We start from the raw sequence: 23,887 nt of genomic DNA on the forward strand, positions 1-23,887 counted from the left end.
GAGTTCTTTCACCCTTGGAAGTGCCATTCCGAAGACCTTCAGACCTATCCGACACAGACCTAGGAGTCTTTCCTAGAAGCCAGCTCGTCTCTACAGCTCAGAAAACATCTAGGGAATCAGTGCCAGGAGGCCAGGATACCAGGAGATTTCTCAACCCCTGGCCCTGCTTGAAAAGTGACTGAGGGGCTGGTGGGACCCTGTGAACCCTGTGACCCCACTCCTCTCCCATCAGCTCGTCTGAGCTCAGGCCCTGGGCCAGCCTGGAGGACTCAGAGGCTCCGGGTCTTCCGTGATGTTCAGAGCTGAGGGCAAATGAACCAGGGCCAAGGGAAAGTGGACTCCATCCGTGGTTCCTCCACCATGGCCTGGTCAGAGTGTCTAGTGCCTCTTTTGGGGCTGTGACAAGCAGCCTCTCTGGGAAGGGACATGCTTACCTCCCAGGGCTGCGGCATCACTGAGTTTCCACCACAGATCTACACCCGGTGATTGTGCCTGTTCAGAGGTAATGATTCACTGGAAGCACAAACAGAACCCTTGCCCAGGAGAGTCTTCCCCCTCAGGGGATGAGTCCCACTGTGGAGCAGGAGCTGACCCTCCATCAGGTGGATGGTGGCCACTGATTGGTGTCTGAGACCGTGCCGGCCCCAGACATGTAGAGTTCTGGATGCCTTGGCCGGAGAAGTCAGGTGCAGCCCCGAGCCCTGTCTGTGGTGGAGGAAGAGCCTCATCTGAGATGCTGTGTGTCCTCTCGTGGGGGAAGGGGACAGTTGCTTTAGAGGAAAAGAGTATTTAGGATTCCCGGAGTCTCAGGATGTCAGAGTAAGTCCCATCAGTGTGACCTGTGGGCAGGTGACATCAACCTTCCTGGAGGGCTGGAGGCGTCAGATGCAGCTCACCCTAACCGAGGCCAGCGGTATGGAAGGCCGTGTCCCGGTGCCTGCGAACAGTGATGTCATCTAAACCTTTGGCAAGATGAGAAGCCCCACCCCATTTGACAGATGAGGAAACTGAGGCGTGGGGAGCTCAAGGGTCCTGTGGCCAGCCAGGGGTCCAGCTGGGGGTCAGACCTGGATCTTTGGTCTTCCAGGCTTCTCTTTGTGCCCCTTCCCAATGGTTCACAGAGGCCAGCTAGCCAAGAGTGCCTGGCAGGGACGGCTTGGGACCAAGGCTGCCTTGGCGCTTTTGTTTCCTTGTAGGTGGCCCTAGAGGCTAGGAGAAGAGTGAGTTTTAGAGGACCAAGAGTTTAATGACAGTTTACGAAACGGGGTATCCCCATGGGAAAGGATGCCTGTTTCCCACGTGAGTTCTTGGAGAGATGGTGTCTGCTTTGGTGTCCTGAGAACTTCTGCGTCTCCTTTCATGGGGTTTTGTAGTGGCTGGTTTTGTGTGATCGATCTTGAAAGGAGAGGTGATCTCCAGACAAGTGGGTTATTTCTCTAAGGGCCCAGTAGGAATTAGGACAGAATCAGAAACTTAACCTTCACTGGGTAAATTCTGAGAAGGCTGTTGAAGATCCTGGCTGTGACAGGCAGAGAGGAGGAGGATTCTCGACAGGCAAGTCCCCGTGCGAGCCTGGCATTCGGAGAGAAGCGGTGCTTGTAGGTGTGGGCAGCCAGGCAACCTACATCGTCTCCCTGTCCCCACTTCCTGGGCCAGTCACTTGTCTTCCTCGAGCCTCGGTTTCCTCGTCTCTGAAACATGGAAGTGGGCCTGGTGACCATCGTTGTGGGTCCCAACCAGAAAGGTACGAAAATAGCAAGGCAGGCAGACGCAGTCACGAACGTCTTGACGACTGAAACTGATCCACTGGCTTTTGGGATGATGAGCGTCAGGAGCCACTGTAAGTTCCTAAGCTGAGGGATGAAATGACCAGCGTGGAAATACTAGGCTGAAAAAAGTGGTTTTCACTGTGTGAACCGATTAAGGGAGGAAAACAAGATAAATGAGAGAGGAGGAGCACCTGGGCAGGAAAGGGCGGAGTAGGGAAAGCTGGGGAGGGGAGAGAAGAGCCCTAGGTCCTGTTTCTGCATAAATGCAGGTCAGCCTCCTAACTTACATGTTTGTTTACAGTTATGTCAGCTTGATGCCTCCTGGGCGCACGTGTGCACATACACACACCACACACGCACAACCTTAACCCTGCTGTAGTCAGAGCAGTTACCTACTGAGAAAAAAAACCCAGTCCTTGGGCAGAGCTGGGGCTTCTTCAGGGCACAAAGGAACAATGGAATCTCAGGGTTTGGAGGGGACTCAGATGCCACCTGATTATGGCTTGTCCACACAGTCATAGACAAAATGGTATCAGACTTTCCTCAAGGCCTCCCCTCCAGGGAAAATACTCCTTATTGAATGCCTGGAGTCAGACAGCCCCCTCCTGGAAGGACTCCAGCGCTGTCTGTTGCTCAGCAGGCTGATTTCTTCTGTTTCCCGTCTCTGAGGGAAGGGAGGACCTAGTCCCTGGATTAGCTGAGCCCTCGACCACCGCTTCCCGGGAACTCCTAGGGGGGCAAGACTGGGAATCACTTGAGAGTGATGGTCATAAGCTCACCTTGTCTTTGTCTCCTGAAACGATGCAAAATTAAAACATATCGACCTCGCCCCCTCCCTACAGCCCAGCTCCAGGCTGGAGATGGCTGCTCACCTTGCTGTGACTTGGTTTCTGCACGTCCTCAGATGAGCTGTTTTTAGTTCCTCTCGCACTGCGTTCTGCCGCTGTGTTATTCCTTCTCGGGACGATGTTTTTTTGTTCAAAATTCAAACATGACTCTTGCCTTGAGATGTACTTCAGAAGACAGGAGTAGATTCCTGGTTATGGTCTTGGGGGAGAAAATATAGGGTCTTTAAAGTTCTTACAACATTGTGGCCCCTTCCCTTCTTCCCCAAACTGTTCTCTCCTTGCATCTTCTAAAAATGCAAGCCTGCCTGGGTGATGCTCTTCACATGCCAGGCACTGTGCTAGGCACTGGGGCGGCAGAGGGGAAAGGTGCTCTCTTAGAGGATCTGCAGTCCAGCAGAGGAGAAAGATGGTCCACAGACAGATGGGACAGTGCAGCAACGCCCCCTTCCTGGAGAGCAGGGCTGGGTCCCGCCCAGCACGGGCTGACTTTAAGCTTCCCTGAAGCACCATCGTTCAGGTACCAGCCTTTCCACCCTGTTCCCTCCCCCAATCCTGAGTCTCCCAGACTCAACAGGCATTCCTCTTGGACCGCTCTGTCTTCCCTCTTGCCTGAGCTGACCCATTCCCAGCTATTTCCCAGCAACACAAATTCCATCCAAAGCAGGATCACAAGCAGAGACAAAATACCTACTGTAGTCCCTGGAAGCTTGATTCAAGCTCGCTTGTTGCCCCGTCGGCGTCTCTGAGCCCTGCTTCCTCCGCTTCCTCTAGGGTCTCCAGGGCCTTAAGAGTCACTAGCCACGAGCCCGAGCTACTCCCGCGCCTTCTGGTTGGAGCCCCTGAGATCTCTGCCTGCACTTGGCTGAGCCGACCCTTTCTTGGTTGGTCGTTTCACGGCTCTGTCCTCCCACTGTCTGCCTCCACCAGCCAGGTGTTCTCTCCCGGTCCCTTTACCTCACTCCATCCTTCTCCCATCCAAGACATCAGACAAGGACTAGTTGGCTTTTTCATCAGCTACCACTGCCTGACGATGCATTTTACAGTGCAAAATGCATGTATAGTAAAAACAAGACTGAAGATGACCTTCTCGGTGGCCTTTTAAGCTCTCTTTTGGAAAGGCTGTAAAGGGAAGTGATGAAAGGAAAGGGACGATCCCAGCAACCCAAATCAGTAGGTGCTCTTGACCTCACCCACTAGGAGAGCAGGGGATCCTCGGAAGGTAAAGTCATGCTGGAGACGTCGCAGCTGAATTGATTGCCGGCTATTTCCAGGCATGTGTCAAGGGCCCTCCGAGACGAGCGGTCCCCGGCGCAATGGCTGCAGAGGCAAGGGTGCATATACTGTCAACCCCTAGGCGCTGAACCCCCGAGGCTGCCCCAACCCCGAGGCTGCCCCACCCCCACCTGCAGGGATCCAGAGCAGAGCCCTGTGGGACAGGTTACTCCTAATTACATAGGTGAAAATTATATAGAGAGATATATTATATAATTATATATTTTTTCCTGGGCACAAAAGCAAAAATACAAACTTTCTTTATTATACCAGGGCTTGTAATTGAACACACATGATTCCCTGACTTTAAAAAAAAAAAAAAATTTTTTTTTTCATTCTGAAACAGGTATTTTTTTAATGGGGCTTATTTTGGGGTTTGAGATCACTGGGCTTCTTGCCCTGTGAATCCACGCTTGCTGCTGTGTTGAAAATGCATACATTGGTGACCACAGTGTTAAGCCAAATTTAAACTCTTTAGTCTCCTTCATCTGTAAGTGTTATGTATCTACCTCATTATGAGTTTTTTGGTTTCCTGTGCTTTCGTGTTGTGTACAATGTCAGAGGTGAAATGTAGATAAAAATATATATATATATATATATAAATATATATTTTTTGCTTTGCAATAAAGTTCAAAGCTATAACACAGACTATTCATGAAATGTCACAGCCTTTTATTGTGCTCTGTCCTCTTAGTTGTGAATTGTCCTGGGAGCCCTTTTGCTGATTCACCCGGAATCGATATTATCATTTGTCATTTGATGAATTCTTCTAATTATTTTAACTGTGCTTTTTCGACACATTGAATAAGACATTAGGATTCTTGAACAACTCTTGGTTCCAAAGGTGCTTTATTTCTGTGGACTCGTGTGATCAAATGGAAGAAATGTGTCCCTGCAGACTTGAATCTTCCAGATAAAATGATGGGTCTTAATGCCATTGGGTTTAGAACAAAAGGTTTGTGCGCAGGGGGAAAAAGGAAACATTGGTTTGGCTTTGACTTTTTGAAGCTTTCAACTTTGGTTTATGTCCCAGCTTTCTGTTTCTAATTTCAGTCTCTTGGCATGGAACACGGTACCCACGAACTCCCTAGCATTCTCATCCGTCCTGGTTGCTTTCGACATTTCGACCTCACCGTTCTCTCTAGGTTGATTTCTTTGCGTTGTGCTGTTTGGTGGTAAACCACCCTGTGCCCAGCCTTGCATCTCCTCCAGCCTTGTGAAATCCTCTTCCATACCATGTGTTAAGAGGAATGGCACCCTGGGAATGTTTGTAGTCGACAAGCCAGCGATGCCGTAAAGACCCGCTTACAGAAAAATCCTGACCAATTACAGTACAGGGTGAAGGGAACTTGAATAGAAATTTCAAGGTGGATTATCTGCAATCGACTCCCCTTTTCTGTAATTTGAACACAATGACTTTCTTTTAACTAAGCAATTCAGGTTATGAGTCCTAGAAACTTCGTATTTTTCTGTATCTTTTGCCAAAATATGGAAGACATTTCTCAACTTCATTGAATATGTTTTCAATGGGATAAAGAAAGGTCTGTAAGTTAAAGAGCCTTTGAAATGATACTTGAGTGATACTCTGTACATGTTTTGGTTTTTTTTTTTTTAATTCCCCAGCTCCAGGGAGCTAGGGAAAAGTTGTAATCGAAGTAGGGGAGAGTAATTTCTACAAATATCATGTTTTCCCTTGAAACACATGCAATGACTACAAAAAAAGAAAAATGCTTACAATTCGATTTCATATTATGTCCTGTTTTCCTCCTTTTTTTTTTCGTCCCCTTCTGATGATCGTAAGGAATTGCTTGTGTGTATTAAGAACAAACATTTTCACTTGTGTTTGAGGAGGTTTGCCTTTTTCCTTAACAATGCCGAACCGGCATTTCAGCAGCTCTGGCTAGATTATACCTTGCCTGTTCTCAGCTATTTCTCTCTTTTTACGGTATAATGGTCTGTGTAAAAATCCAAACGCAGATAAAATGTGTACTGAAGATGGAACACACTGGTGTTGACTTGAAGGGGAAAAAAATCTAATGATAAATATGTATCTATCTATCAATCTATCTATATACCTTAAGTAGGTGAGTGGAAATCTATGATATATCCACACACCCGCACACAAAACACACACATAGGCACAATGACGACAGACTTCCAAAGTTGGTTTTAGGTTCTGAGGAATCTGCCACCTCACTGAGCTTCCCAAGATTCCAAAATTTCTTTTGAAATAATTGCCTAAGAAGTGTTTTGCTTTGTTTTTTAGGTACTAGAAAGCACAATTCTAATTATTCCCTGTTCCCTTGGGGGACATAACTGAGGTAGATTCAGAGGAGCCCACCTGTAGGTGAGTTTCTATGGGGTCCTTTCCTGCACCGCCACCTTCCGGCTCACCCAGTGCTGAAAGAAATTTAACTACGGAGCCTTGCACCCCCTCCTGTCTTTGTCCTGTCTCTCCATCTTTCTACTCATCTCAAGCCCCCCACTTTCCCATAGGGGAGACCTTGTTTGCTGGAGACCCTTCCAAACTCTGGATCCTGGGCTGACTTCTCTCTCCATGTAGGTTCTGGGCATTTCCACACTTGGTGTCACCTTTCCTGGATGACCAGACCCATTGCACCTCCAAATCGCCACCAGGATACAGGTAGCTAGGAGATTCCAGGGTGAACAGAAGGAACTCCTTGCTGTGGCTGGGGCAGAGGCATTTTAGGTAGGCGTGTTCATGGTCCTAGGCACCAGGTTTAATCTGTTTCTTATAGAGAAAGGACCCAAATGCACCAGGCTCTAAAGGTAACCCTGGGAGAGGGTGTGACACGACCTCTGAGCCAGACCAGCCAGTATGGTCCATGTGGTGCCCCACCCCTGGCCCACAAGCAAAGCTCCCTTAGTTGAGGGAGTTTCCAGCATGACAGAGTGAGCATGAGGATGGAGAGAAGGGAGTTAAGCTTCACCTCGTTGTAAAAAGGTATTTTCTGCACGGCGGGTTGGCCTTTGGCCTTGACCGTTGTTATTGGGTTGTTGTGGGAAGCGTGTGCCCTGACCTGCGGCTGCTATGCGTTCCCTTTCACTGTTACCAGTCTGGACGCTTCTCTGTCCTGGAGAAGGGAGAGGGCACTGTCCCGGGATGTGATCATTCTACGTAGAGTTAGTTGCTCTCAGTCCCGCTCACGGTTGTGTCTTGCTCTTGAACCTCTGGGGAAATCTCCAACCTGGACTCCACTTCTGAATCTCTAGCTGCTTTCTGGTGGCCTGTTTTGAGGCAAGCATGACTTCTGTGTTTGCCTGAGGTACTTTGAAGTCACTTTGAAATTAGAGGTGGAAAGTGTATTTCAATGGAATGTAGCAAAGGATGCAAGAATGTCTCTCACCCTGCGTTTGAAGTGTGGTGCAGCCGTGGTGGAGACGTCTTGATCTTGGTCCATTAGGTCTGCCATGTGCCATGCCCCTTGCAAGGACCAGGTGGGTGGATGATGAACTTATTTCACCTCGCTGCAGCTTTCCTGCCAGACAGTATTCCCGCTTCAGTTTTGGTTTGTCAGCTGGCTCTCAAATGTGTAACAAACACCTACTCTGCCGACAGCAGGGCTAGAATGGTAGGGGCGCTAAAGAGAAAACACACCTCAAGGAACTAAGTATGAGAGGCAAGAAGTGTACATAAATGATCATGGTAGAGAGACAGGCAGGGCCCTGAGGGCGTGCAGAGTGCTCGGGGCATCCCGCACAGGAAGCCATGCTTCCGATCAGAACGAGAAGAGGAAGCTGCAAAAAGACTGGCCTTTGAGTTGGGTTTCAAAGGCTCCTCTGTAAAGATAGATAAGTTGGGTTGACCCTGCTTACAGTCGGGTGACATCATTGCTTCATGCGAGATGTTGGCTGCCTTCTGATAAGAAAGCACGATGGTTTCCAGCAATGCCACTGTCTGCTCACATTCACCAAGCCTCGTTGAAAGAAGAGTCCTTCAGACTGCAGCCAGTTTCTCTTCAATTGGTAATGTGATTCAGAGAATGGCGTCCCCTTGCGGCTAAACCCTCTCCCTCCTTGAAGGCTTTCCAGAGTTTCCAAAGCGGGGCTCAAGGGGTGCGTGTGTGTGCTCATGTGCACGGCTTGGCTCAAAGCCTAGTTCCCTGCAGCTTGGGTGTGTCTAAAACCCATTCCTCTGGTCCTCTCAGTGCAGTGGAAGCCAGAAGGAATTAGGTCATCAGGTGGTGGTGACAGGGTTATGGGCCCCACATCTCTGCAGGTGAGGGCAAATCAGAGGATTCGAAGGTGTCCATCAACCATTCCGAGTCTGATTTAAAGCCAAAGGGCAGGAAGGCTTGAAAGTTGCATGGGATTTCTGAAAGCTCAAAGCTGCCCAGGAGACAAGAAAGAGCCCACTCTCAGCTTCTTGAAAAGTTTTGGTTCAGCCCTGGTCAGTCCAACATCCTAGGGTATTTTAAGACCACTGCAGCCTCCCAGAGTGACTAGACCTCCGCCAGCTTTGGATGCGCCCTGTAGCAGCTAGGAGCTGGTCGTTGTGGGCTCAGCATATGCTAAAGGGGGCTGAGTCTTCGGGATCGGAGGAAACGCCCGCTTGCTTCTATAGTTCGTGCAGTGGTTCTGGGCCTTTCCAGAGGCCATGAAAAGAGTACTGATGAAAAGGAGGCCAAGAAAAATTAGGGTTTGTCTGACCCTTTCCCCCGTGGCCTCCAATTTCTTCAGCCCTACACACAGATTGCCCCACAGTTTGTCTAGAATGCTTTTATGTTCTGAGAAGAAGAAAAACACACACATTCAGACATTAGATGAGACAAGGTACAAAGAAGCTTGGCAAGCACAGGACCCTTCCCAGCCTTCCTGGAATTCACATTTCCCCATCAGAGTGGCCTGGCCTTTGGTACAGACCTCAGAATCTCAGCATGTCTAAGTGGACATGCATGGGTGGCTGTTCTGAACATTAGACCCTGATAATAGAATAAACAGGCTTGGTCCTCTCATTGGAATCCCCTGATTGTATGGGTTTACAGAGTATAGATCTGTCTGGTTCATTAGTCATTCTCTCTTTAACCTCCATAAAATAAGTCTTTGTTGCCAATCCATGGCCTGGAATCTTTTGATAATGGGGAAGGTGATGACCACCTGCGTCCCTAACCATATCAGTCCAGTATCCTTTCAGAAAAAGGTGGGCTGCTGTTTTGCACAAATCATTTTTAAGGATATGTTAATCGTGATCTTATTATCTGGGGGAATTTAATGTAGATCCTTAATTGACAGAGGAGGAAAGAGACATTGGGGTTTGAATCATTTGCCCAACTTCCCTTGATTAATGAAAGACAAGCCACGATGTGGGCTCGGGTGTCTTGATTGAATGGCCATGCACCCCTCATGTAAATTGGTGGGAATATCTTACCTGTCTTCTTTTCTTCCTGCTGCCTAATAGAACTCTGAGGGTCCACCTATGATGGGACATTTATCTCAGCCTGCAGCAGACTGAATGGCTTGACTTGTGTATAAACAACTCAGAGTGAAATGGACTAAGAGCAGGGGGCCCTCAGTTATCAGCTTGAGTCAACATATGGAAAAAAAACCCTCTGTATTCAACAAGAGTTGCTGCTTCCAGACAGACTGCCCCACAGACCTTGGAGAACCCTGGTTCTAACTCTGCTTTGCCTCAGTTCAGCTGTCAAAACTGAAGTAGTCTCTCCCGATAAGAAGGAGAGCTCCTCCCTGAGAACCAAGGGCTCAGGACTCTTGACTCAAGACCAGCCTGTTCATTCATAACTTAGTCTCCTTATTTACTCACTCATCCTTCAACTAGAAAATAGCTGAAGCACTGGAGTAGAATTTGTCCTCAAGTAATTAATAGTCTGGACAGAGAACTAGAACCTATATGTCAAGTGCTGAAGGGTAAGCCTTAAAGTGATGGGTCCAGATACAGCTCTTTGAGCTCTAAGGGAGAGAAGATGATGGGGGTGTTGTCAGCTCTTTGCCTCCACTGGTCTTTCTAAAAGATTGCAGAGCACCCCTATGGGTAGCACACCTTGGATTTAGGACCTCAACACAATGTGTCCCCTACTCTTCTTCTCCTTTCCCTAAAAAGTAGCCCCCAGTGGACACCAATCTATTGGTTCCCTTGACTGCCACTTTTAGCAGATACCTCTTGCAAGATCAGCAGGAGTCTTTCTCTAAAGCAGTGCTGTCTTAGGGAAAATGGCTTGAGCAGAAAGAAGAGAAAAATCGAGAAGAGTAATGGGAAGACTCCCCTTTCCCTAAGATAGATTGCTTTAGAAAGAAAACAAGTTGCTTCACCTGCAGTCGTGTTAGCCTTGATCTGGAGATTGAGATGGGATGCAGATAAGGAATTTCGGAAAGGACTGTCTTAGATTGGGCTTCTATAACAAAGTAACATAAACTAGGGGACCTGAAAACACATATCTATTTCTCTTATTTCTGGAGGCTGGGAAGTCTAGGATCAGGATGTCATAGGTTTGGTGTCCAGTGAGAGCTCTCCTCCTAGTTTGCAGGTGGTGCTTCCTTGCTGGGCTTCCCTAATATCTCAGTCGGTAAAGAATCTGCCTGCAATGCAGGAGACCCTGGTTAGATTCCTGGGTCAGAAAGATCCCTTAGAGAAGGGATAGGCGTGTCCTTATGTGGCAGAGAGAGCTCTGGTCCATTCTTCTTCTTATAAAGGCACTAACCTCATTCATAGGGGCCCCACCCTCATGACCTTATCTAAATCCAATTATCTGTCAAGGGCTCTACCTCCAAATACCATCACATCAGGAATTAGGATTTCAACATATGGAATTTGGGCATGAGACAGGGGCAGGGGACACAAATGTTTAGTCCATAGCGGACCTCTTTACCTCCAGGAGATGAAAGACCAAAAACTCAACATATCTACCCCATCCCCCTGATGGCTATTATTCTTAGCCATCATTTCTTCATGTCCACGGACACATATCTCCATCCTGAGTTTTTGGGTTTACAGAGTATAGGTTCAGCAGTGTACTGTGAATGTGTGCATGGGTTGCAGAGAACAAGACAGAAGGCTGTCATCTTAGGAAGAGATAAGAGGAAAAGGAGGCACAATGGCATGACACAGTCAGCTGACCTTCAAGGTCTCCTATGAAATACAAAACCCTGGGCTGACCCCCGCAAGACATTCACTCTTACGATGCCCCTTTAGGCCAATGATGAATTTGTATTTCATTCCTTTCAGCAATGATTCTTTTGGGTACACTGTTCTGTTCTCATGGTGAATGCTGATACTTATCTTGAGGTGCATAATCAAAAGAGTTTTTGAAGTACAGGTATAGCATATCTATTGCAGTCGCCACTAACCAGATGCCCATCTCTAAACTATTACATGTTAACCTCCAAGTAAGTTCATGTCAAAGCTACAGATTATTCAATAGGTGGTGGTTGTTTTTTTTTAAGTCCTCATTGTTTACCAGTGATGAGGAATAGTGGGTTTAAATTATTTTTAATTTCTTAATCTCCTAGTTCAGTTCAGCAAACTGGACCACTGTAAGTGTGCCAGTTGCTATATCCAGTGCTTTGCTCTAAGCGTGGCTGAGTGAGAGCAGGTGGGAGGGACTTCCATGGTGGAGACACAGATTGTTTAGGAAGCTGTGCTGTTCCATCACAGGGCCAAGGAGAGCTGCCTCCAGCCCCATCTTCCTTCCAAACAGGGTCCCACCTCCCCACAATCCATTTGCAGTAGCAAGGCAGCTGGAATCACCACCAGTCCACTGAGCCAGCTGAAGTACAATCTCTTTCCTGCAAAATGAAAGCAACACTTCCTAAGGGCCCTTCTCAACCCAGAATTCTGTTATCAACACACAAACTCATTCAACAAATGTCTATGAAGCTCCTTGTCTCCAGACTGTGAACTTCTTCTTAAAAAAAAACACCCAGGAGAAAAAATATCTTAGCTTCTCCTTTTTAAACTCATCCTCATGTTTATGAGGATAAGAACCGGGAGATCGTCCTTAAAAGGAAGGTAAACTCTCCTGAATCATTCAGCCCTATTTTTCTCTTGCTCAGAAGAGGAAGCCAAATTTCCACCATCTTTATAAACATACTCAAAACATGTATCTTGAAGGTAAAAACATTCTGCATCTCCTAATCTCTCTCTTGTTGATGTTAAGCAGGTTAAGTGTATTGGGGGAAAGACCAGACCAGAGCGTCTGCTGGTCACGAGAGGAGAATCAGCTGTATTGAGGTCAATCAGCTTATTGACCAAACCCACTTCCCCCACCACTCTCCCTGGGCTGACTGCACCTGTTCTCCGCGGCCGCATTCCTGGGAATCTCTTTCAGCCAGTGCAGCTCCACAATTAATGGTCAGCAGTGTTAAACAGTCTCAGGAACTGAAAATGGGTTATTGCAGCCCAGTTCTGGAAATTTTCACCAGGCTTCCCATTTGCCTGAGTTTGCCCACAGGAACTCAGCCCAGAGGAATCTTGGAGCATTTCTTCAGCATTTAAGCCACTCTGTCTATCATCTCATTCCCTAACTCTATCCTGTCCCTTCACTCGTGTAAGTACACCTGTGATCAACGATCCTCAAATGATACTTTAATGACCAACTGCCAGATCAGAGACACACCATTTGGCAAGAATAGATGTAGCTAGGCAGGCCTTTCAGGGTTCATCTCAAAAAGAACAGGGGCATTGGCTGAGGCCATTTGGGCAAAGCAGCTTGCGCCTTTAAAAATCCTCCTTTGAAGGGGAGACCTGCAGTCCGCGGTCCCTGTAGACCTAAGTTGGCTTGGAAGCGACCAGCCCCTCAGTGGCACCCAGAGGTATGAGCAGGCAGCTTGTTTGGAGTCCCACCACTTCTGTGCCCCAGAAGGCCAAGCCTTTCAGAGCTGGGGGAAGAACCCAAAGAATGTCTCTAGGCAACTGCTGTGCGATAATAGGTCAGGATGGGCCCCTAAACCCCCCAGGGAAGGCTGGGTAGGAAACGGGATTGGAGAGCCTAGGGAGCGCAGGGTCTTTTATAGGCAAAGCAGTGAGGACCTGTGAGCACCTTGTGCCAAAAGCAAGGGATACACACACAGGCTCTGCCCGATACCACAGCCCCTGGGGTCAGAACAAGCCAGGGACGCGTGCTGGGGGAAGCCTCATGCTTTGGCTGAACATGGTGGTCCACCGCCCCCCGGGGAGCACAGCCAGAGTGGTGTGGGGGCGCTGAGCCTGCAGGGTCTGACAGAGCTGTCTTTTCATCTCGAGGAATGTAGCAGAATTTGTGCCCAAAGTTCCTCTCGGATTACAACCAATAATTGCGTTCTTCCTGGGCGCCTCACATTCTATATCAAAGGGAGAAAGCTTTTTAACAGAATGGAGAAATGTGTGTTTTTTCTTTTTCACAAGGTGTAGGTGTGAGTAAAGGGGTCACTCACCTACACAGGTCATTCACGGGAGGCAGGTGGATCCCACCACCCAGTCACATCCCAGGGGGATGGGAGACGGGGCTGCTAGCCCTCGACGTAGGACGGGCAGATCCCAGGCCCTGATCCCGCCATGGCTGTCGATAATTATCCCCTTTTAATTTCAACAGACCTGGGGAGAGTTTGCCCCACTGAGTTAAGAAGAACTCAGGGTGAGGCTTGAGAGGGGCGGGAGGGAGAGGGGCTCGGCAGTCTTCTGGCCTGAGGTCCGTGCCCACAGCTGCCAGTGCCTGCCCTGCCTCTTGGGACAGAGATAAGGGCTCTTGGAGGCTCTCCAGGGCGCCTTCCTCCCCCTGACCCATCCCGACCGTCAGTTCTAGAATGGAAGTGCATGATTCCGCATCACCCTTCCCTCTTCTCCATCCCTCAGCATGAACATGAAGGTTGTCACTTGTCACGTCATTGAGCCGCATGAAGTGGCTCTCTTTCACCCCTTGGGTGGCTCTTCCTTTCAGGTGTGATGTATGGTTCTCGACTCTTTCCTCTGCATCCTTCCCAGAACCTGAGGCTCTGAGACTGAGCTTGACAGAGGCCGCCCCTTTGGCCAGACAAGGGCTCCTTGGTCCCTGCCCGCCCCACCCCCACCCCAGCCCTTGCTTAGCAGTTCCATGGTCCTTTCCTAGGAGGCGATTCTCGATGGCACAAGGGTGTGACCTCCATCACAGTTTCCTTTGACCCCATGAGGTGGTGCTTCCTCCTCTTCCAGTAGCCTGGGATGAAAGGCCAAAGCACAAAGCAGCAGTGCCCAAAGAGGCTCGTGCTAAACCAATTCTTTTTAAGTATGATGGGAAAGCTCAGTGACGTGAGAAACTCCCTTCAGATGCTCTACCCTTCAGCCCAAGATTTCCAGTCCTTTTCTGGTTGGAATTTTAATACCATCCATTTTTTATTATTATTATTTTCAACGGAAGAAGACACTCATACTAATGAGTGGTTCAAAGGACACCATTTTTTGTTACTGTTCCAAGGGGTGAAGACCGTTGTCATGACCTGTGTTTCTGTTGAGACATCTATTTCTCGTCCTGGGTTGCTTTCAGACTGGTGCATCCTCACTTATCAGGGACCTCTGATTCCAGCAGAGCAAAATCAGCTACTTACTCTGGTTACTGTAAGCAGACACATAACTTTTACTGTAATTTGAAAACCCTTGCACTGTAATGGTTTCGAAACACAACAAAAAGCAAATCTTCTTGAAACTGATTTTGTATTTTTGATTACATCGAAATTCTCACGTTTTTGTATCTCGCCGTGACCACGGTAGTGCTTCCATAGTTTGTGTTCCAGGTCTTGTTTCTTTCCAGGTTGAATTCTTAGGATTGTGCTGACGACAGATGTTTCAGGGGCAGGACTGGGGCCTGGCTAGCAGACCTGTCTGGGGGTTGAGTGCTCCCTTGGCCAGATCACCGGCTGGCACAGGGAGCCTGGGGACCCAGTGAGCCGACGTCACATTCCATCACGTGAATTCCCACAGACAGCTCATATCTCCAACTAATCTAAGGCCAACTGTTTGGGCCAAACCTTTGCCAAGGACTCTCAAAACTGAGCTCCCCCCACCCCTGTACTACCCAGCTTCCTGGGTAAGGGAGGACATTTTTGAAAACAAAACTTGTGAAATTAATTTGTGATTATGGTTTGTTTTTTTTTTCTCCTTGCTGGAAACGTGCTGGAAACCAGACAGCATGATGTTAATTGCTCTTTCTGCTTTTCCAAACCAATACACCTGTTGTGCTCTTTTGCTTCTTAGTGAAGAAAATTCTAGACACAGACCTAACTATGAACTCTTTTCCTCCTGTACTTCTATTAGCGACTCTCCCGATGTATTCCTAACTTGTTGAAGTGTTTTCCTTCTTAGCATTGCTTCTCATATCTTACTTTATTTTTTTTACTGAACAACAACAACAAACCCACAAAGGAACAAATAATCTCTTTCTCTTTTTCTCTCTCTGATGTGTAATGTTGTGTTGTCCAGATTCTGTATAAAACTATGTATATGATGTATCTGATACTTGGCAGCCACTGGCTGTTACTTTAACCAATATAATTAACAAAAAAAAATGCATAATGTTGGTGTTTGATTTTTTTTACAAAAAAAAAACAAAAACAAAACCTAGTTAAGATGTTTGTGTATTTTTGCATGGTTAAAATGTACTTAGTGCATTGAGAAACGTCGTGGAGGTACTCAGTGAAAAGGCCGGTTTACTTTTTGATTCTAATGGTGATTGGTTGTTGACCAGACTATTCCCTGCGATGTCCGTCTTTAATTTAGCATAATTCTATTTATAACTTGTTTTATGACTCAAGATTCTGCATAGTGTATCTATCTATCTCTATTGTATTTACTGTTCCTTAAAACCAGGTTGTGGAAGTTCATGTCGTCTGGCACAGATGTCTCCATTGTCGATTTCTGCTGAGTTGTGTTCCATTTGATTTGCTGTACCGTCCAGACCTGAAGCAACCCCCCACCCCACAGACAAAGGCTGTCATCTCTCATTCTAGAAGGCTGTTCCTCTGAGCAGTACTGTGGTTTTCCCTTGCCATGGAACGTCAATTTCCACTGCCCTCCCACCCTCCCCCGATAAACCTAGTTATGTAAAAAGGAGGAGAAAAGGACAGGGAGTTAGACAGAAATCTACAAATTCTTTATATTTTATACATAATAGTACATATATTATAGATAGACAAGCAGATAGACTTCAAATGCGAATTAAGCAGAAAGGCAAGGGGAGATAGCAAAAGACTCAGAGAGAGACCCAGGGGTTTCCTCCCAGGTGTGTGACTAGCTCAGGAGGAGAGCTGTAGGAAAACTGTTTGCCCTTCCTGTGCCCCAGTTTCCCCAGGTGTAAGATGAGGACATGCTTTTCGAGGGGGAGGCAACTATACCTCCCTGAATCTTCAGTGCGCTCAGAGCAAGAGTGGATCATAAGAGACGGCGCTGCAGGGAGTCTGGTGACCGTGCTGGCAGCCTCCCTGCCCTTCTCAGGACACCAGGGCTTGCTCAAGAGAAAGGCGTGTCATGTCTTAGAGGGCACGAGCCCCTGCTCTGACATTACCCTGGCTTCTAGAATCTTCTCTTCCTTGAAGGGGCTCCTCCCCAGCTTGGAAGGAGGTGGGACTGGGAGGAAATGTCTCTGGCAAATGGAATTGACTTTCTCTTCCCTGGAATCCTATGTTTCCTCTACTCGAGTCAGAATCATGGGCTTGCTTTTCCCCAGGGAACACAAGGACTTTCCTTTGCTCTATCTTTTCACCCCCACTGCTGGGAACCAACATGCACAGCACTGGCGTGCCACCGGCACTGCTATTAGAGGCACCAGGATTTCCAGCATGTTTGGTTTTGCGGGCCTGTCTCCAGATGGGCTTTTCCTTCCTCCTCAAACCCAGAGACACAGCTGGTCCTCTGAGGTCTTCAGGCTTCTTGGCTTTGCAGTGAAATGTCAGCTCTGACAGCCAGTGAGGTGGACACGGGTACTTGCTGCTGTTCCTGCTCTGCAGAGAGCAGACCTAAGAGCTCAATCTCTCTTGTTCATCCTGCTGGACATTTGTGACCGTGGGCACTGAAGCTCATTACTGGCCATTGCCGTGGATGTTTTTCAAAATATATTGACTTTTTAAAATTAGGTTTGAGGGGCACTTGCTATACTTCCTCAGAGTCAAGGTAGACTACGTAATGGCAAATGAGAAAACTCAAATCTGGAGAGAGGAAGTAATTTTCCCAAAGAAACACAGCTATAAATTTGCATCAGGCCCCCAACCACCACGCTCCTTTCCCCTCTCCTGACTGTAACCGGCAGTTCAGAGACCTTCTTTTAATTTATGAAATTCAGATGATACTTCCCAAACCACCATGTTTTATGTAAGTTTCTGGGGAAGAGAAAAAAGAAGTCTGTTTTCTCAGTTACTGCAGTCAATATGAACACACAGCCCCTCTCCCAACCGGGCTGTCTGTAAACCAAGTTAAGAGGGTAGGGTTTTGAATAAAAAATGAGCTGATGCCTTGTTTACCTATACTTTGAAGGACAAGGAGGAACAATGAGAGTAAGAAATAGCAGAATTGAAATCTGTAAATGTACTAAGTTTCTTGCCAGAACAGATTTTTCTAAATAATGGGAGTGGTCTGTCCATCCACCCCGTCACCCCATCTTTCCTTCAGCCATGTCAGCTTTCCTGGAGGTCTTCCACACCCATAGCATCTCATCTCCCTAGAACATACCATTGTTCCTTTCAGCTGTTTCAGGAAGCCACACTTTTTCATCCAGGCAAGTATTCATAATTCTTACCATAAATTTCTTGTTTTCTTCTTTCCATTGTGCACCTCTCTGCTAACTTTTTTCTCCGCTGAACCCCAAGAATCCAAAGCGTGGTTCCCTTGTGTAAAATGGTGGGCCCAGAACGTCCCTGGGCGTCACTCTTGTAAACACGGTACAGGACTTCCCACCTCACCCTCCTCCTTTTGGGACCTTGGAGCTGCCTGTTTTACTTGGCTTGTTCTCCTTTGGGAAAATACTCCTTGTGGTATGTCCTCATAAGCTTACAAGGACGTACATAGAACATTTTTATTTTAATTTTCAAACTAGTCTATGACTTGCTACCAAGGCCCCTTGATTCCCTACTCATGTCATCACTGTGAGGAAAGTCCAATGTTCAGCCTCCCTCGTCTTAGCCTCTAGTTCTTAAAAGTCTTTTTCTTATCAAATGGATTCATATCTTTAATTCCAATTAGATTACAGTGCCGTTTCTCTAAAGAGATCAAGGAACCTGAGCTGAAGATTTTTGAAGGGATTTATTCCTTTCAGTAGAGAAGGCAATGGCATCCCACTCCAGTACTCTTGCCTGGAAAATTCCATGGATGGAAGAGCCTGGTAGGCTGCAGTCCACGGGGTCGCCAAGAATTGGACACAACTGAGCGGCTTCACTTTGACTTTTTACTTTCATGCATTGGAGAAGGAAATGGCACCCCACTCCAGTGTTCTTGCCTAGAGAATCCCAGGGATGGGGGAGCCTGGTGGGCTGCCATTTGTGGGGTCGCACAGAGTCGGACACGACTGAAGCGACTCAGCAGCAGTAGCAGCGTTCCTTTCAGCGGCTGCCATGCCAGCCTCTGATACCCCTACCCGGGTCAGAAATGCGATACACCCTTCCCCCACCAGGTCCTCTATCAAGCTCCAGAGAAAACTGCTCACGGCCAGGGGTTCAGGAAGGACATTCCGTGTCCTTCCTGGTGGTGGCTCCTCCGAGAAGCAGCAGCTACAGCAGCTGCTTGTAAATGTTCAAGTGGCCACTTGGAACCTTAGGGGAGAGCGAGTGCCTTAGAAATGCTGGGCCTGAAGAGAGCCTTCAGAGAACGCACCCCCTAACAGCTTTATGGAAGAAGGGTACCTGGCAGTTACGGCTCTTAGGCTAATAGGCAGGATTTAAATTTAAAAAACACAGCCACCTGCTTTTCAACATGGTAACAGCAGAGCTGAAGAACGGGACATTGGTTTAAGGATGTAAATCCAATCAATATATCTTTAAAAAAATTTTAATGGAGTATAATTGCTTTACAGTGTTGTGTTATTTTCTGCTGTCCAGCAAAGTGAATCAGCCATGCAGATACATATATCCCCGCATTTTTGGATTTCCTTAAACTGTTGGTGCAAAGCCACTATGGAGAACAGTATAACAGTATCTGAACAAACTAAAAATAGAGTTGCCATATGACCCAACAATCCCACTCCTGCACATATACCCACCCGGAGAAAACCATCATTCAAGAAGATCCATGCGCCCCAGCGTCCATTGCAACACTATCTACAATAGCCAAGACATGGAAACAATCTAAACGTCCAACCAATGTATCTTAATGCTGCGTGAACACCCCCTGTGTTTCTGGACACGGTTTTCTCTGTGAAATGAGAGGTTAAGTTAGAGAACATCCAAGGGGCCTTGTTTTATACTGTGAATAAAATCAAAACATATATTTAAATACAAACGAAAATCAAATTGTTCGATGAAGTCCCTCAGACCTAGCGGTAGGCTTCAACAGCAATCAACTCTTGACCAATCTTGTTTCATCTGGCACCCCACATCTCGAGATCACACTGGTTTTATTATGAATTTGTCGTTATAATCCTTGGATTCCTGGAAGAAATGTCACCCATTTTTCTTAGAACCAGAATAGTGTGACTTCCACCAGAGAAAAGTCAGGCAGGACACTGGTCCCCAGAGAGCTGACCATTGCAACTGGCATTTCTCTTCCTGCACGTCATTTCCCCATGAATGCCCCCTTTTGAGGTGAGGCTGAGTAATTAGATCACTGCCACCATGTCCATGCCATTGCGTCTTCAGGCCCCAGGCATCTCATGGAGAGCTCTGGCATTAGGCTGCAACCTGGTGCTACAGGATGGAGGGAATGTTAGCTTCTTTACTGAGCTTGCATTTGCTGGAGTGAGTTGCTGTACCTTTTAGAAACTGTCTGAGAGCCAGTTCTTCAGTTCTAAGCCTCCACAGTCAGATTATCCTGCATCTTGCCAGCCAGCCTGCCCAGAATGGAGGCAACTCTTAAGGTTTACGTTTTGCGTAGTGTTTCAAGGTCTGGTTCCTTCCCTCCAGAATAAGGGCAAAGGAATAGGTTCTTCCATCTGCTTTTTCAGTCTTCTGTATGTTTCTCTGTGAGTGCGTTCAGATCAAAGGAGCTTCCTTCAAACCTCCGAGGAGCCAGCCATGAGTTTACAACCCTTGCTGGGACCTCAAACTCCCATGGACTTCATAATTGTCATTCCATCTGATGTAGGGGGAACATTCCTGAACCCTGAAGGGCTAGTCCTGCCCTCTAGCAGAGCATGGGTCTCACTGGGGCATTTGAGCATCAGGCCTTGCTTTCCAGGACACGCAGAGTTCAAGGCCATTGGGATCGGCCAGGTAGTCTACAGCAAAGGACTTGCCCTAACTCTGCACGAACCTTGGTGCTTCCACTTTCCACTCCCCGGCTGGGTGACCACGGAAGGCCTGCCCTCCCGAAAGGACCTCAGGAAAGAGTCTGGAGAGAAGTTGCCTCCAGCCAGGGCTGAGCCTCCTGGTCCACAGAGCCTTCCAAAGGGCAAACCCTGGGCTTTCACACACTGGACGCTCGGAGCTTTGGGAGCTGAGGCCTCCTGTGCTTGGGGCAGGGAGGTAGCTGAGGAGAAAGAGACTCCTTGCCTTTTGCTTAGGGCTTCCCTTGTGGCTCAGACGTTAAAGAATCTGCCTGCAATGCAGGAGACCTGGGTTCAATCTCCAGGTTGGGAGGATCCCCTGGAGAAGGATATGGCAACCCACTCCAGTATTCTGCCTGGAGAATTCTATGGACAGAGGAGCCTGGTGGGCTACAGTCCATGGGGTCCCAAAGAGTTGGACACGACTGAGTGACTAACACTTTCTTACCTTTTATTTACCTTTCATCTGGCTGAATTTAGCTGCCCTTAATTTCTAGTTTGCTAAAGTCCTTATTGCCTTAACAACCACCTACCAAGCAATTAGAACCAGAGGAGAAAGCCCCTTGCGTGGTGTTCATTTTTGAGCCCACACCTGTCCTAGTCTCCCCCACGCTGCTGTGCCTGAAGAGTCCCCAGCCTTGTCCCCAAAGCACTGGGTGAGCCTCTTGCTGAGATAGAAATGTTCCCAGGCTGAGGGGAAACCCAGTACTGCTCAGGCAGGAAGACCCCACCCCCCGAACCCCGAAACCCCAGCCCCCGCCCAAACGTTCCCTACTGACCACTGTCTCCACCCTGCACATTTGCTCTGCTTCAGATCTGGACAACTCACCTCTCTCTGCGCCAACTCTTGTTCCAGAGACCCTCCACCCCCTCCTCATCCTCAGAGCCGTTCCTGAAGACTGTCTAGACTCTCCGTTCTCCTGCACACCTTCCCCGCCTTCAGCAGCAGCACATCCCTTCAGCCCCTCCACCGAGCTCTTTAAAACGAAAGGCAGTTGCTGTCTTCCCGTGGACAATACTGAATGTATCTTCTGTAAGTGCAGACCATGTAGAGAAGTGGCTGGGTTCATCAAAAAAAAAAAAAAAAAAAAAAAGAGGGTTTTTGTAAAGCCTGTTTATTTTTTTAAGTCGGTTTTGAGCATTTCTATTTTATCACCCTTCACATGGTCTTGGGGAACCCAAATTGTATCAAAGTCTCATGCCAAAACAAGCCAAAAGTTGTTTTCTTTACCTTTTTCCTCCATGCACCATGATTCAAATGATTGTTTCAGTGTCATTTTAAATGTTTTCTTGTGACATGTACTGACGATAAAAATCATCTTGACAAAAAAAGATTTATACATGAATCAGAAAGTATTTATTTCAATTTTGTACCTTTCCATTTTAATACATTATAATGTATTGACTCAACTGAGATAATATAAACAGTTCATTTTAATAACGTGTGTGTACGCGTGCCTTTTCCTTCGTTCATGGTGGGGGAGGGGCAGAGGAGCACGGAGTGGGAAATCCTGGGTGCTTATTAGCAGCCCTGTGAGCCTCAGTGGCCTCTGACTGGACCAAAGGCTTCTCAGCAGCAGCTGGTGACCCCTGCCCCCAAGAAGAGAAAGAGAGGTGACAGGGGAATTAAGGAGGTAAGTGGGTGGGCCCTCTGGGCATCACTGCCTCCTAACACCACCACCCCAACTCGAGCAATACCACTCAGGTAGGAAAAAAAACCCTGGACCCCAAACTACTGACTCTTGGAATCTGAATGGAGGCTGGCAACCAAAGGTTAGGATAGGGGCCACGTAGGGGGAAATCCCAGGTAGATGCAAGGAGCAGAAACTAGAGAGAAAACTCAGTGTTAAAAATTGGGGATGGTGGGTGGGACCTCCACGGTGGTCCAGTAGCTTCTACTTGGCTCTCCTAGCGCAGGGGTCTGAGTTCAATCCCTGGTGGTCAGGGAGCTAGATCCCACATGCCACACTAAGACCCAAGTGGGCCAAATAAATAAATGAATATTTTAGAAATTGGGGATGAGGGCAGGGAGAGACAGAAAAGTTCTAGGTTGTATTTTCCAAAGACAACACTTTTCCCCCTAATACTTTATGCTAGAAATTCTGCCAGTGAATCCCTGGGACAAGCTGCCTTCATCAGAAACCCACTGACAACCAGCAAAAAGATTTCTTATTGTTCCAATAGGGCACATGCTTTTTAAATTTTTTCATTTATTTCTGTATCTTTTAAAGTTGCTTACGTAAATTTATTTTTATTTACTTTTTGGCCTCGCTGCCTGGCATGCAGGATCTTAGTTCTAAGACAAGGGATCGAACCTGTGTCCCCTGCCGTGGAAGGGACCACCAGAGAAGTTCCATGACAAGTTCTCATAGTTGTCCTAGGATCCGGGCAATATCTGACACAGCAGTCCTCATCCTGGGCTCTTTCCTGGAGGATGGGGGTAGGTGGAAGGGAAGAGGCAGAACCTGGGCTGAGGGGTGGAGGGGGGGCATCCCACGCAGTGGCATCCAGGGGCTTGTCTGGATTTAACTGTTCCAAGCAGATTTGACCAATGGGTTATTCCACCAGCCTCACAACAACGTTCATCTCTACTCATGTCTGCTTGTTTGGACATGTTCCACTCTGTGTCATCTGGGAGGAGAAAGGAACATGGCTGGAAGGGAATCCATCAGCCCCTCGTCCCCACAGAAGTGTGGCCCCACGTGGAACTCCTCCGAGGGAGGGAGAGAGGTTCCATCAAGTGGGGGTGTGTCGAGGATCCCAGAAGGAGAGACAGATCCTCCACGCCCTCACTCTCTCCACTCCCTCCCCTGACTCCTCCCAGCGTTTTAAATTGGTAACACTATACCTGCCCTTCAAGGGCACCTCCCCTCAGGCCCAGGTCCCTGGGACGCAAGCCTCACCTTAACCCGAAAAGAGAGCTCATCAGAGGAGGACTTCTCCGCAGGTGGGTCAGGGTCCCTGCTCTGTCTCGAGCTTCATCTCTGGTCTGGGTCTGGTCTGATCAGCTCTGCCCCCAGGTTTCTGTCCATGGATTTGACTCGTGGTCCCTGAAAGACCTTCAGGGCCACAGGAAGGGAGCGCTCACCCCGGCGCTGGGAGCAGCTTTTCTCATCCTCCCTGCCCCAGGCTGGGGGGAGTGGAGAGGAGACCCACGTGGCCTGGGTGCCCCCTGCAGCACTTTGGCTTCTGGACCTCAGAGAGTAGGGCTTCGGCCACTGCCTTGGCCCCCTGGCACTCTCCATGCTGGGAAGAGGTTTTCTGTCTGGTGGGGAGTCGGGGCGGGAAACATTCACTCAAATAAGCACATTCCTCCCTGAGTGACTTCTTGAGGGGGGCAGACCCACATACCAGCCGCTCCCTGGATAGACTCTACGCCTGGGAGCACACAAATGCCGTGGCACCTTCAGGAAGAGGAGCGCCTCCCCTGCCCATCCCCACTTCCCAGGCACAGTGAGGTTCTCAATGGGCATAGAAAGAAGTTCCGAGGAAGGGAGGCCCCAGAATCTGCAGTAAACACTGCCCTGGGATGCTCTTGTCCTTCAAAACTGCGTCTCCGATCCCCTCAACACCCCTCACCTTCTTGGATATGAGATATGGAGAACCGACC

The 23,887-nt window shown here is 48.1% G+C and overlaps 1 protein-coding gene across 1 annotated transcript in view; it reads left to right on the forward strand.

Moving 5' to 3' along the window:
• Nucleotides 1–21,718, forward strand: part of XKR6 (XK related 6) — a 307,100-nt gene extending 285,382 nt beyond the window's left edge. Inside the window, exon 3 of the mRNA XM_004005332.6 lies at nt 1–21,718. This exon is cut by the window's left edge and continues 20,135 nt beyond it. The gene's annotated coding sequence lies outside the window, so the exon portion shown is untranslated.
• The last annotated feature ends 2,169 nt before the right edge of the window (nt 21,719–23,887 follow it).

This window comes from Ovis aries, chromosome 2 (assembly GCF_016772045.2).
Source record: "Ovis aries strain OAR_USU_Benz2616 breed Rambouillet chromosome 2, ARS-UI_Ramb_v3.0, whole genome shotgun sequence".
In the NCBI taxonomy this organism is placed as follows: Eukaryota; Metazoa; Chordata; class Mammalia; order Artiodactyla; family Bovidae; genus Ovis; species Ovis aries.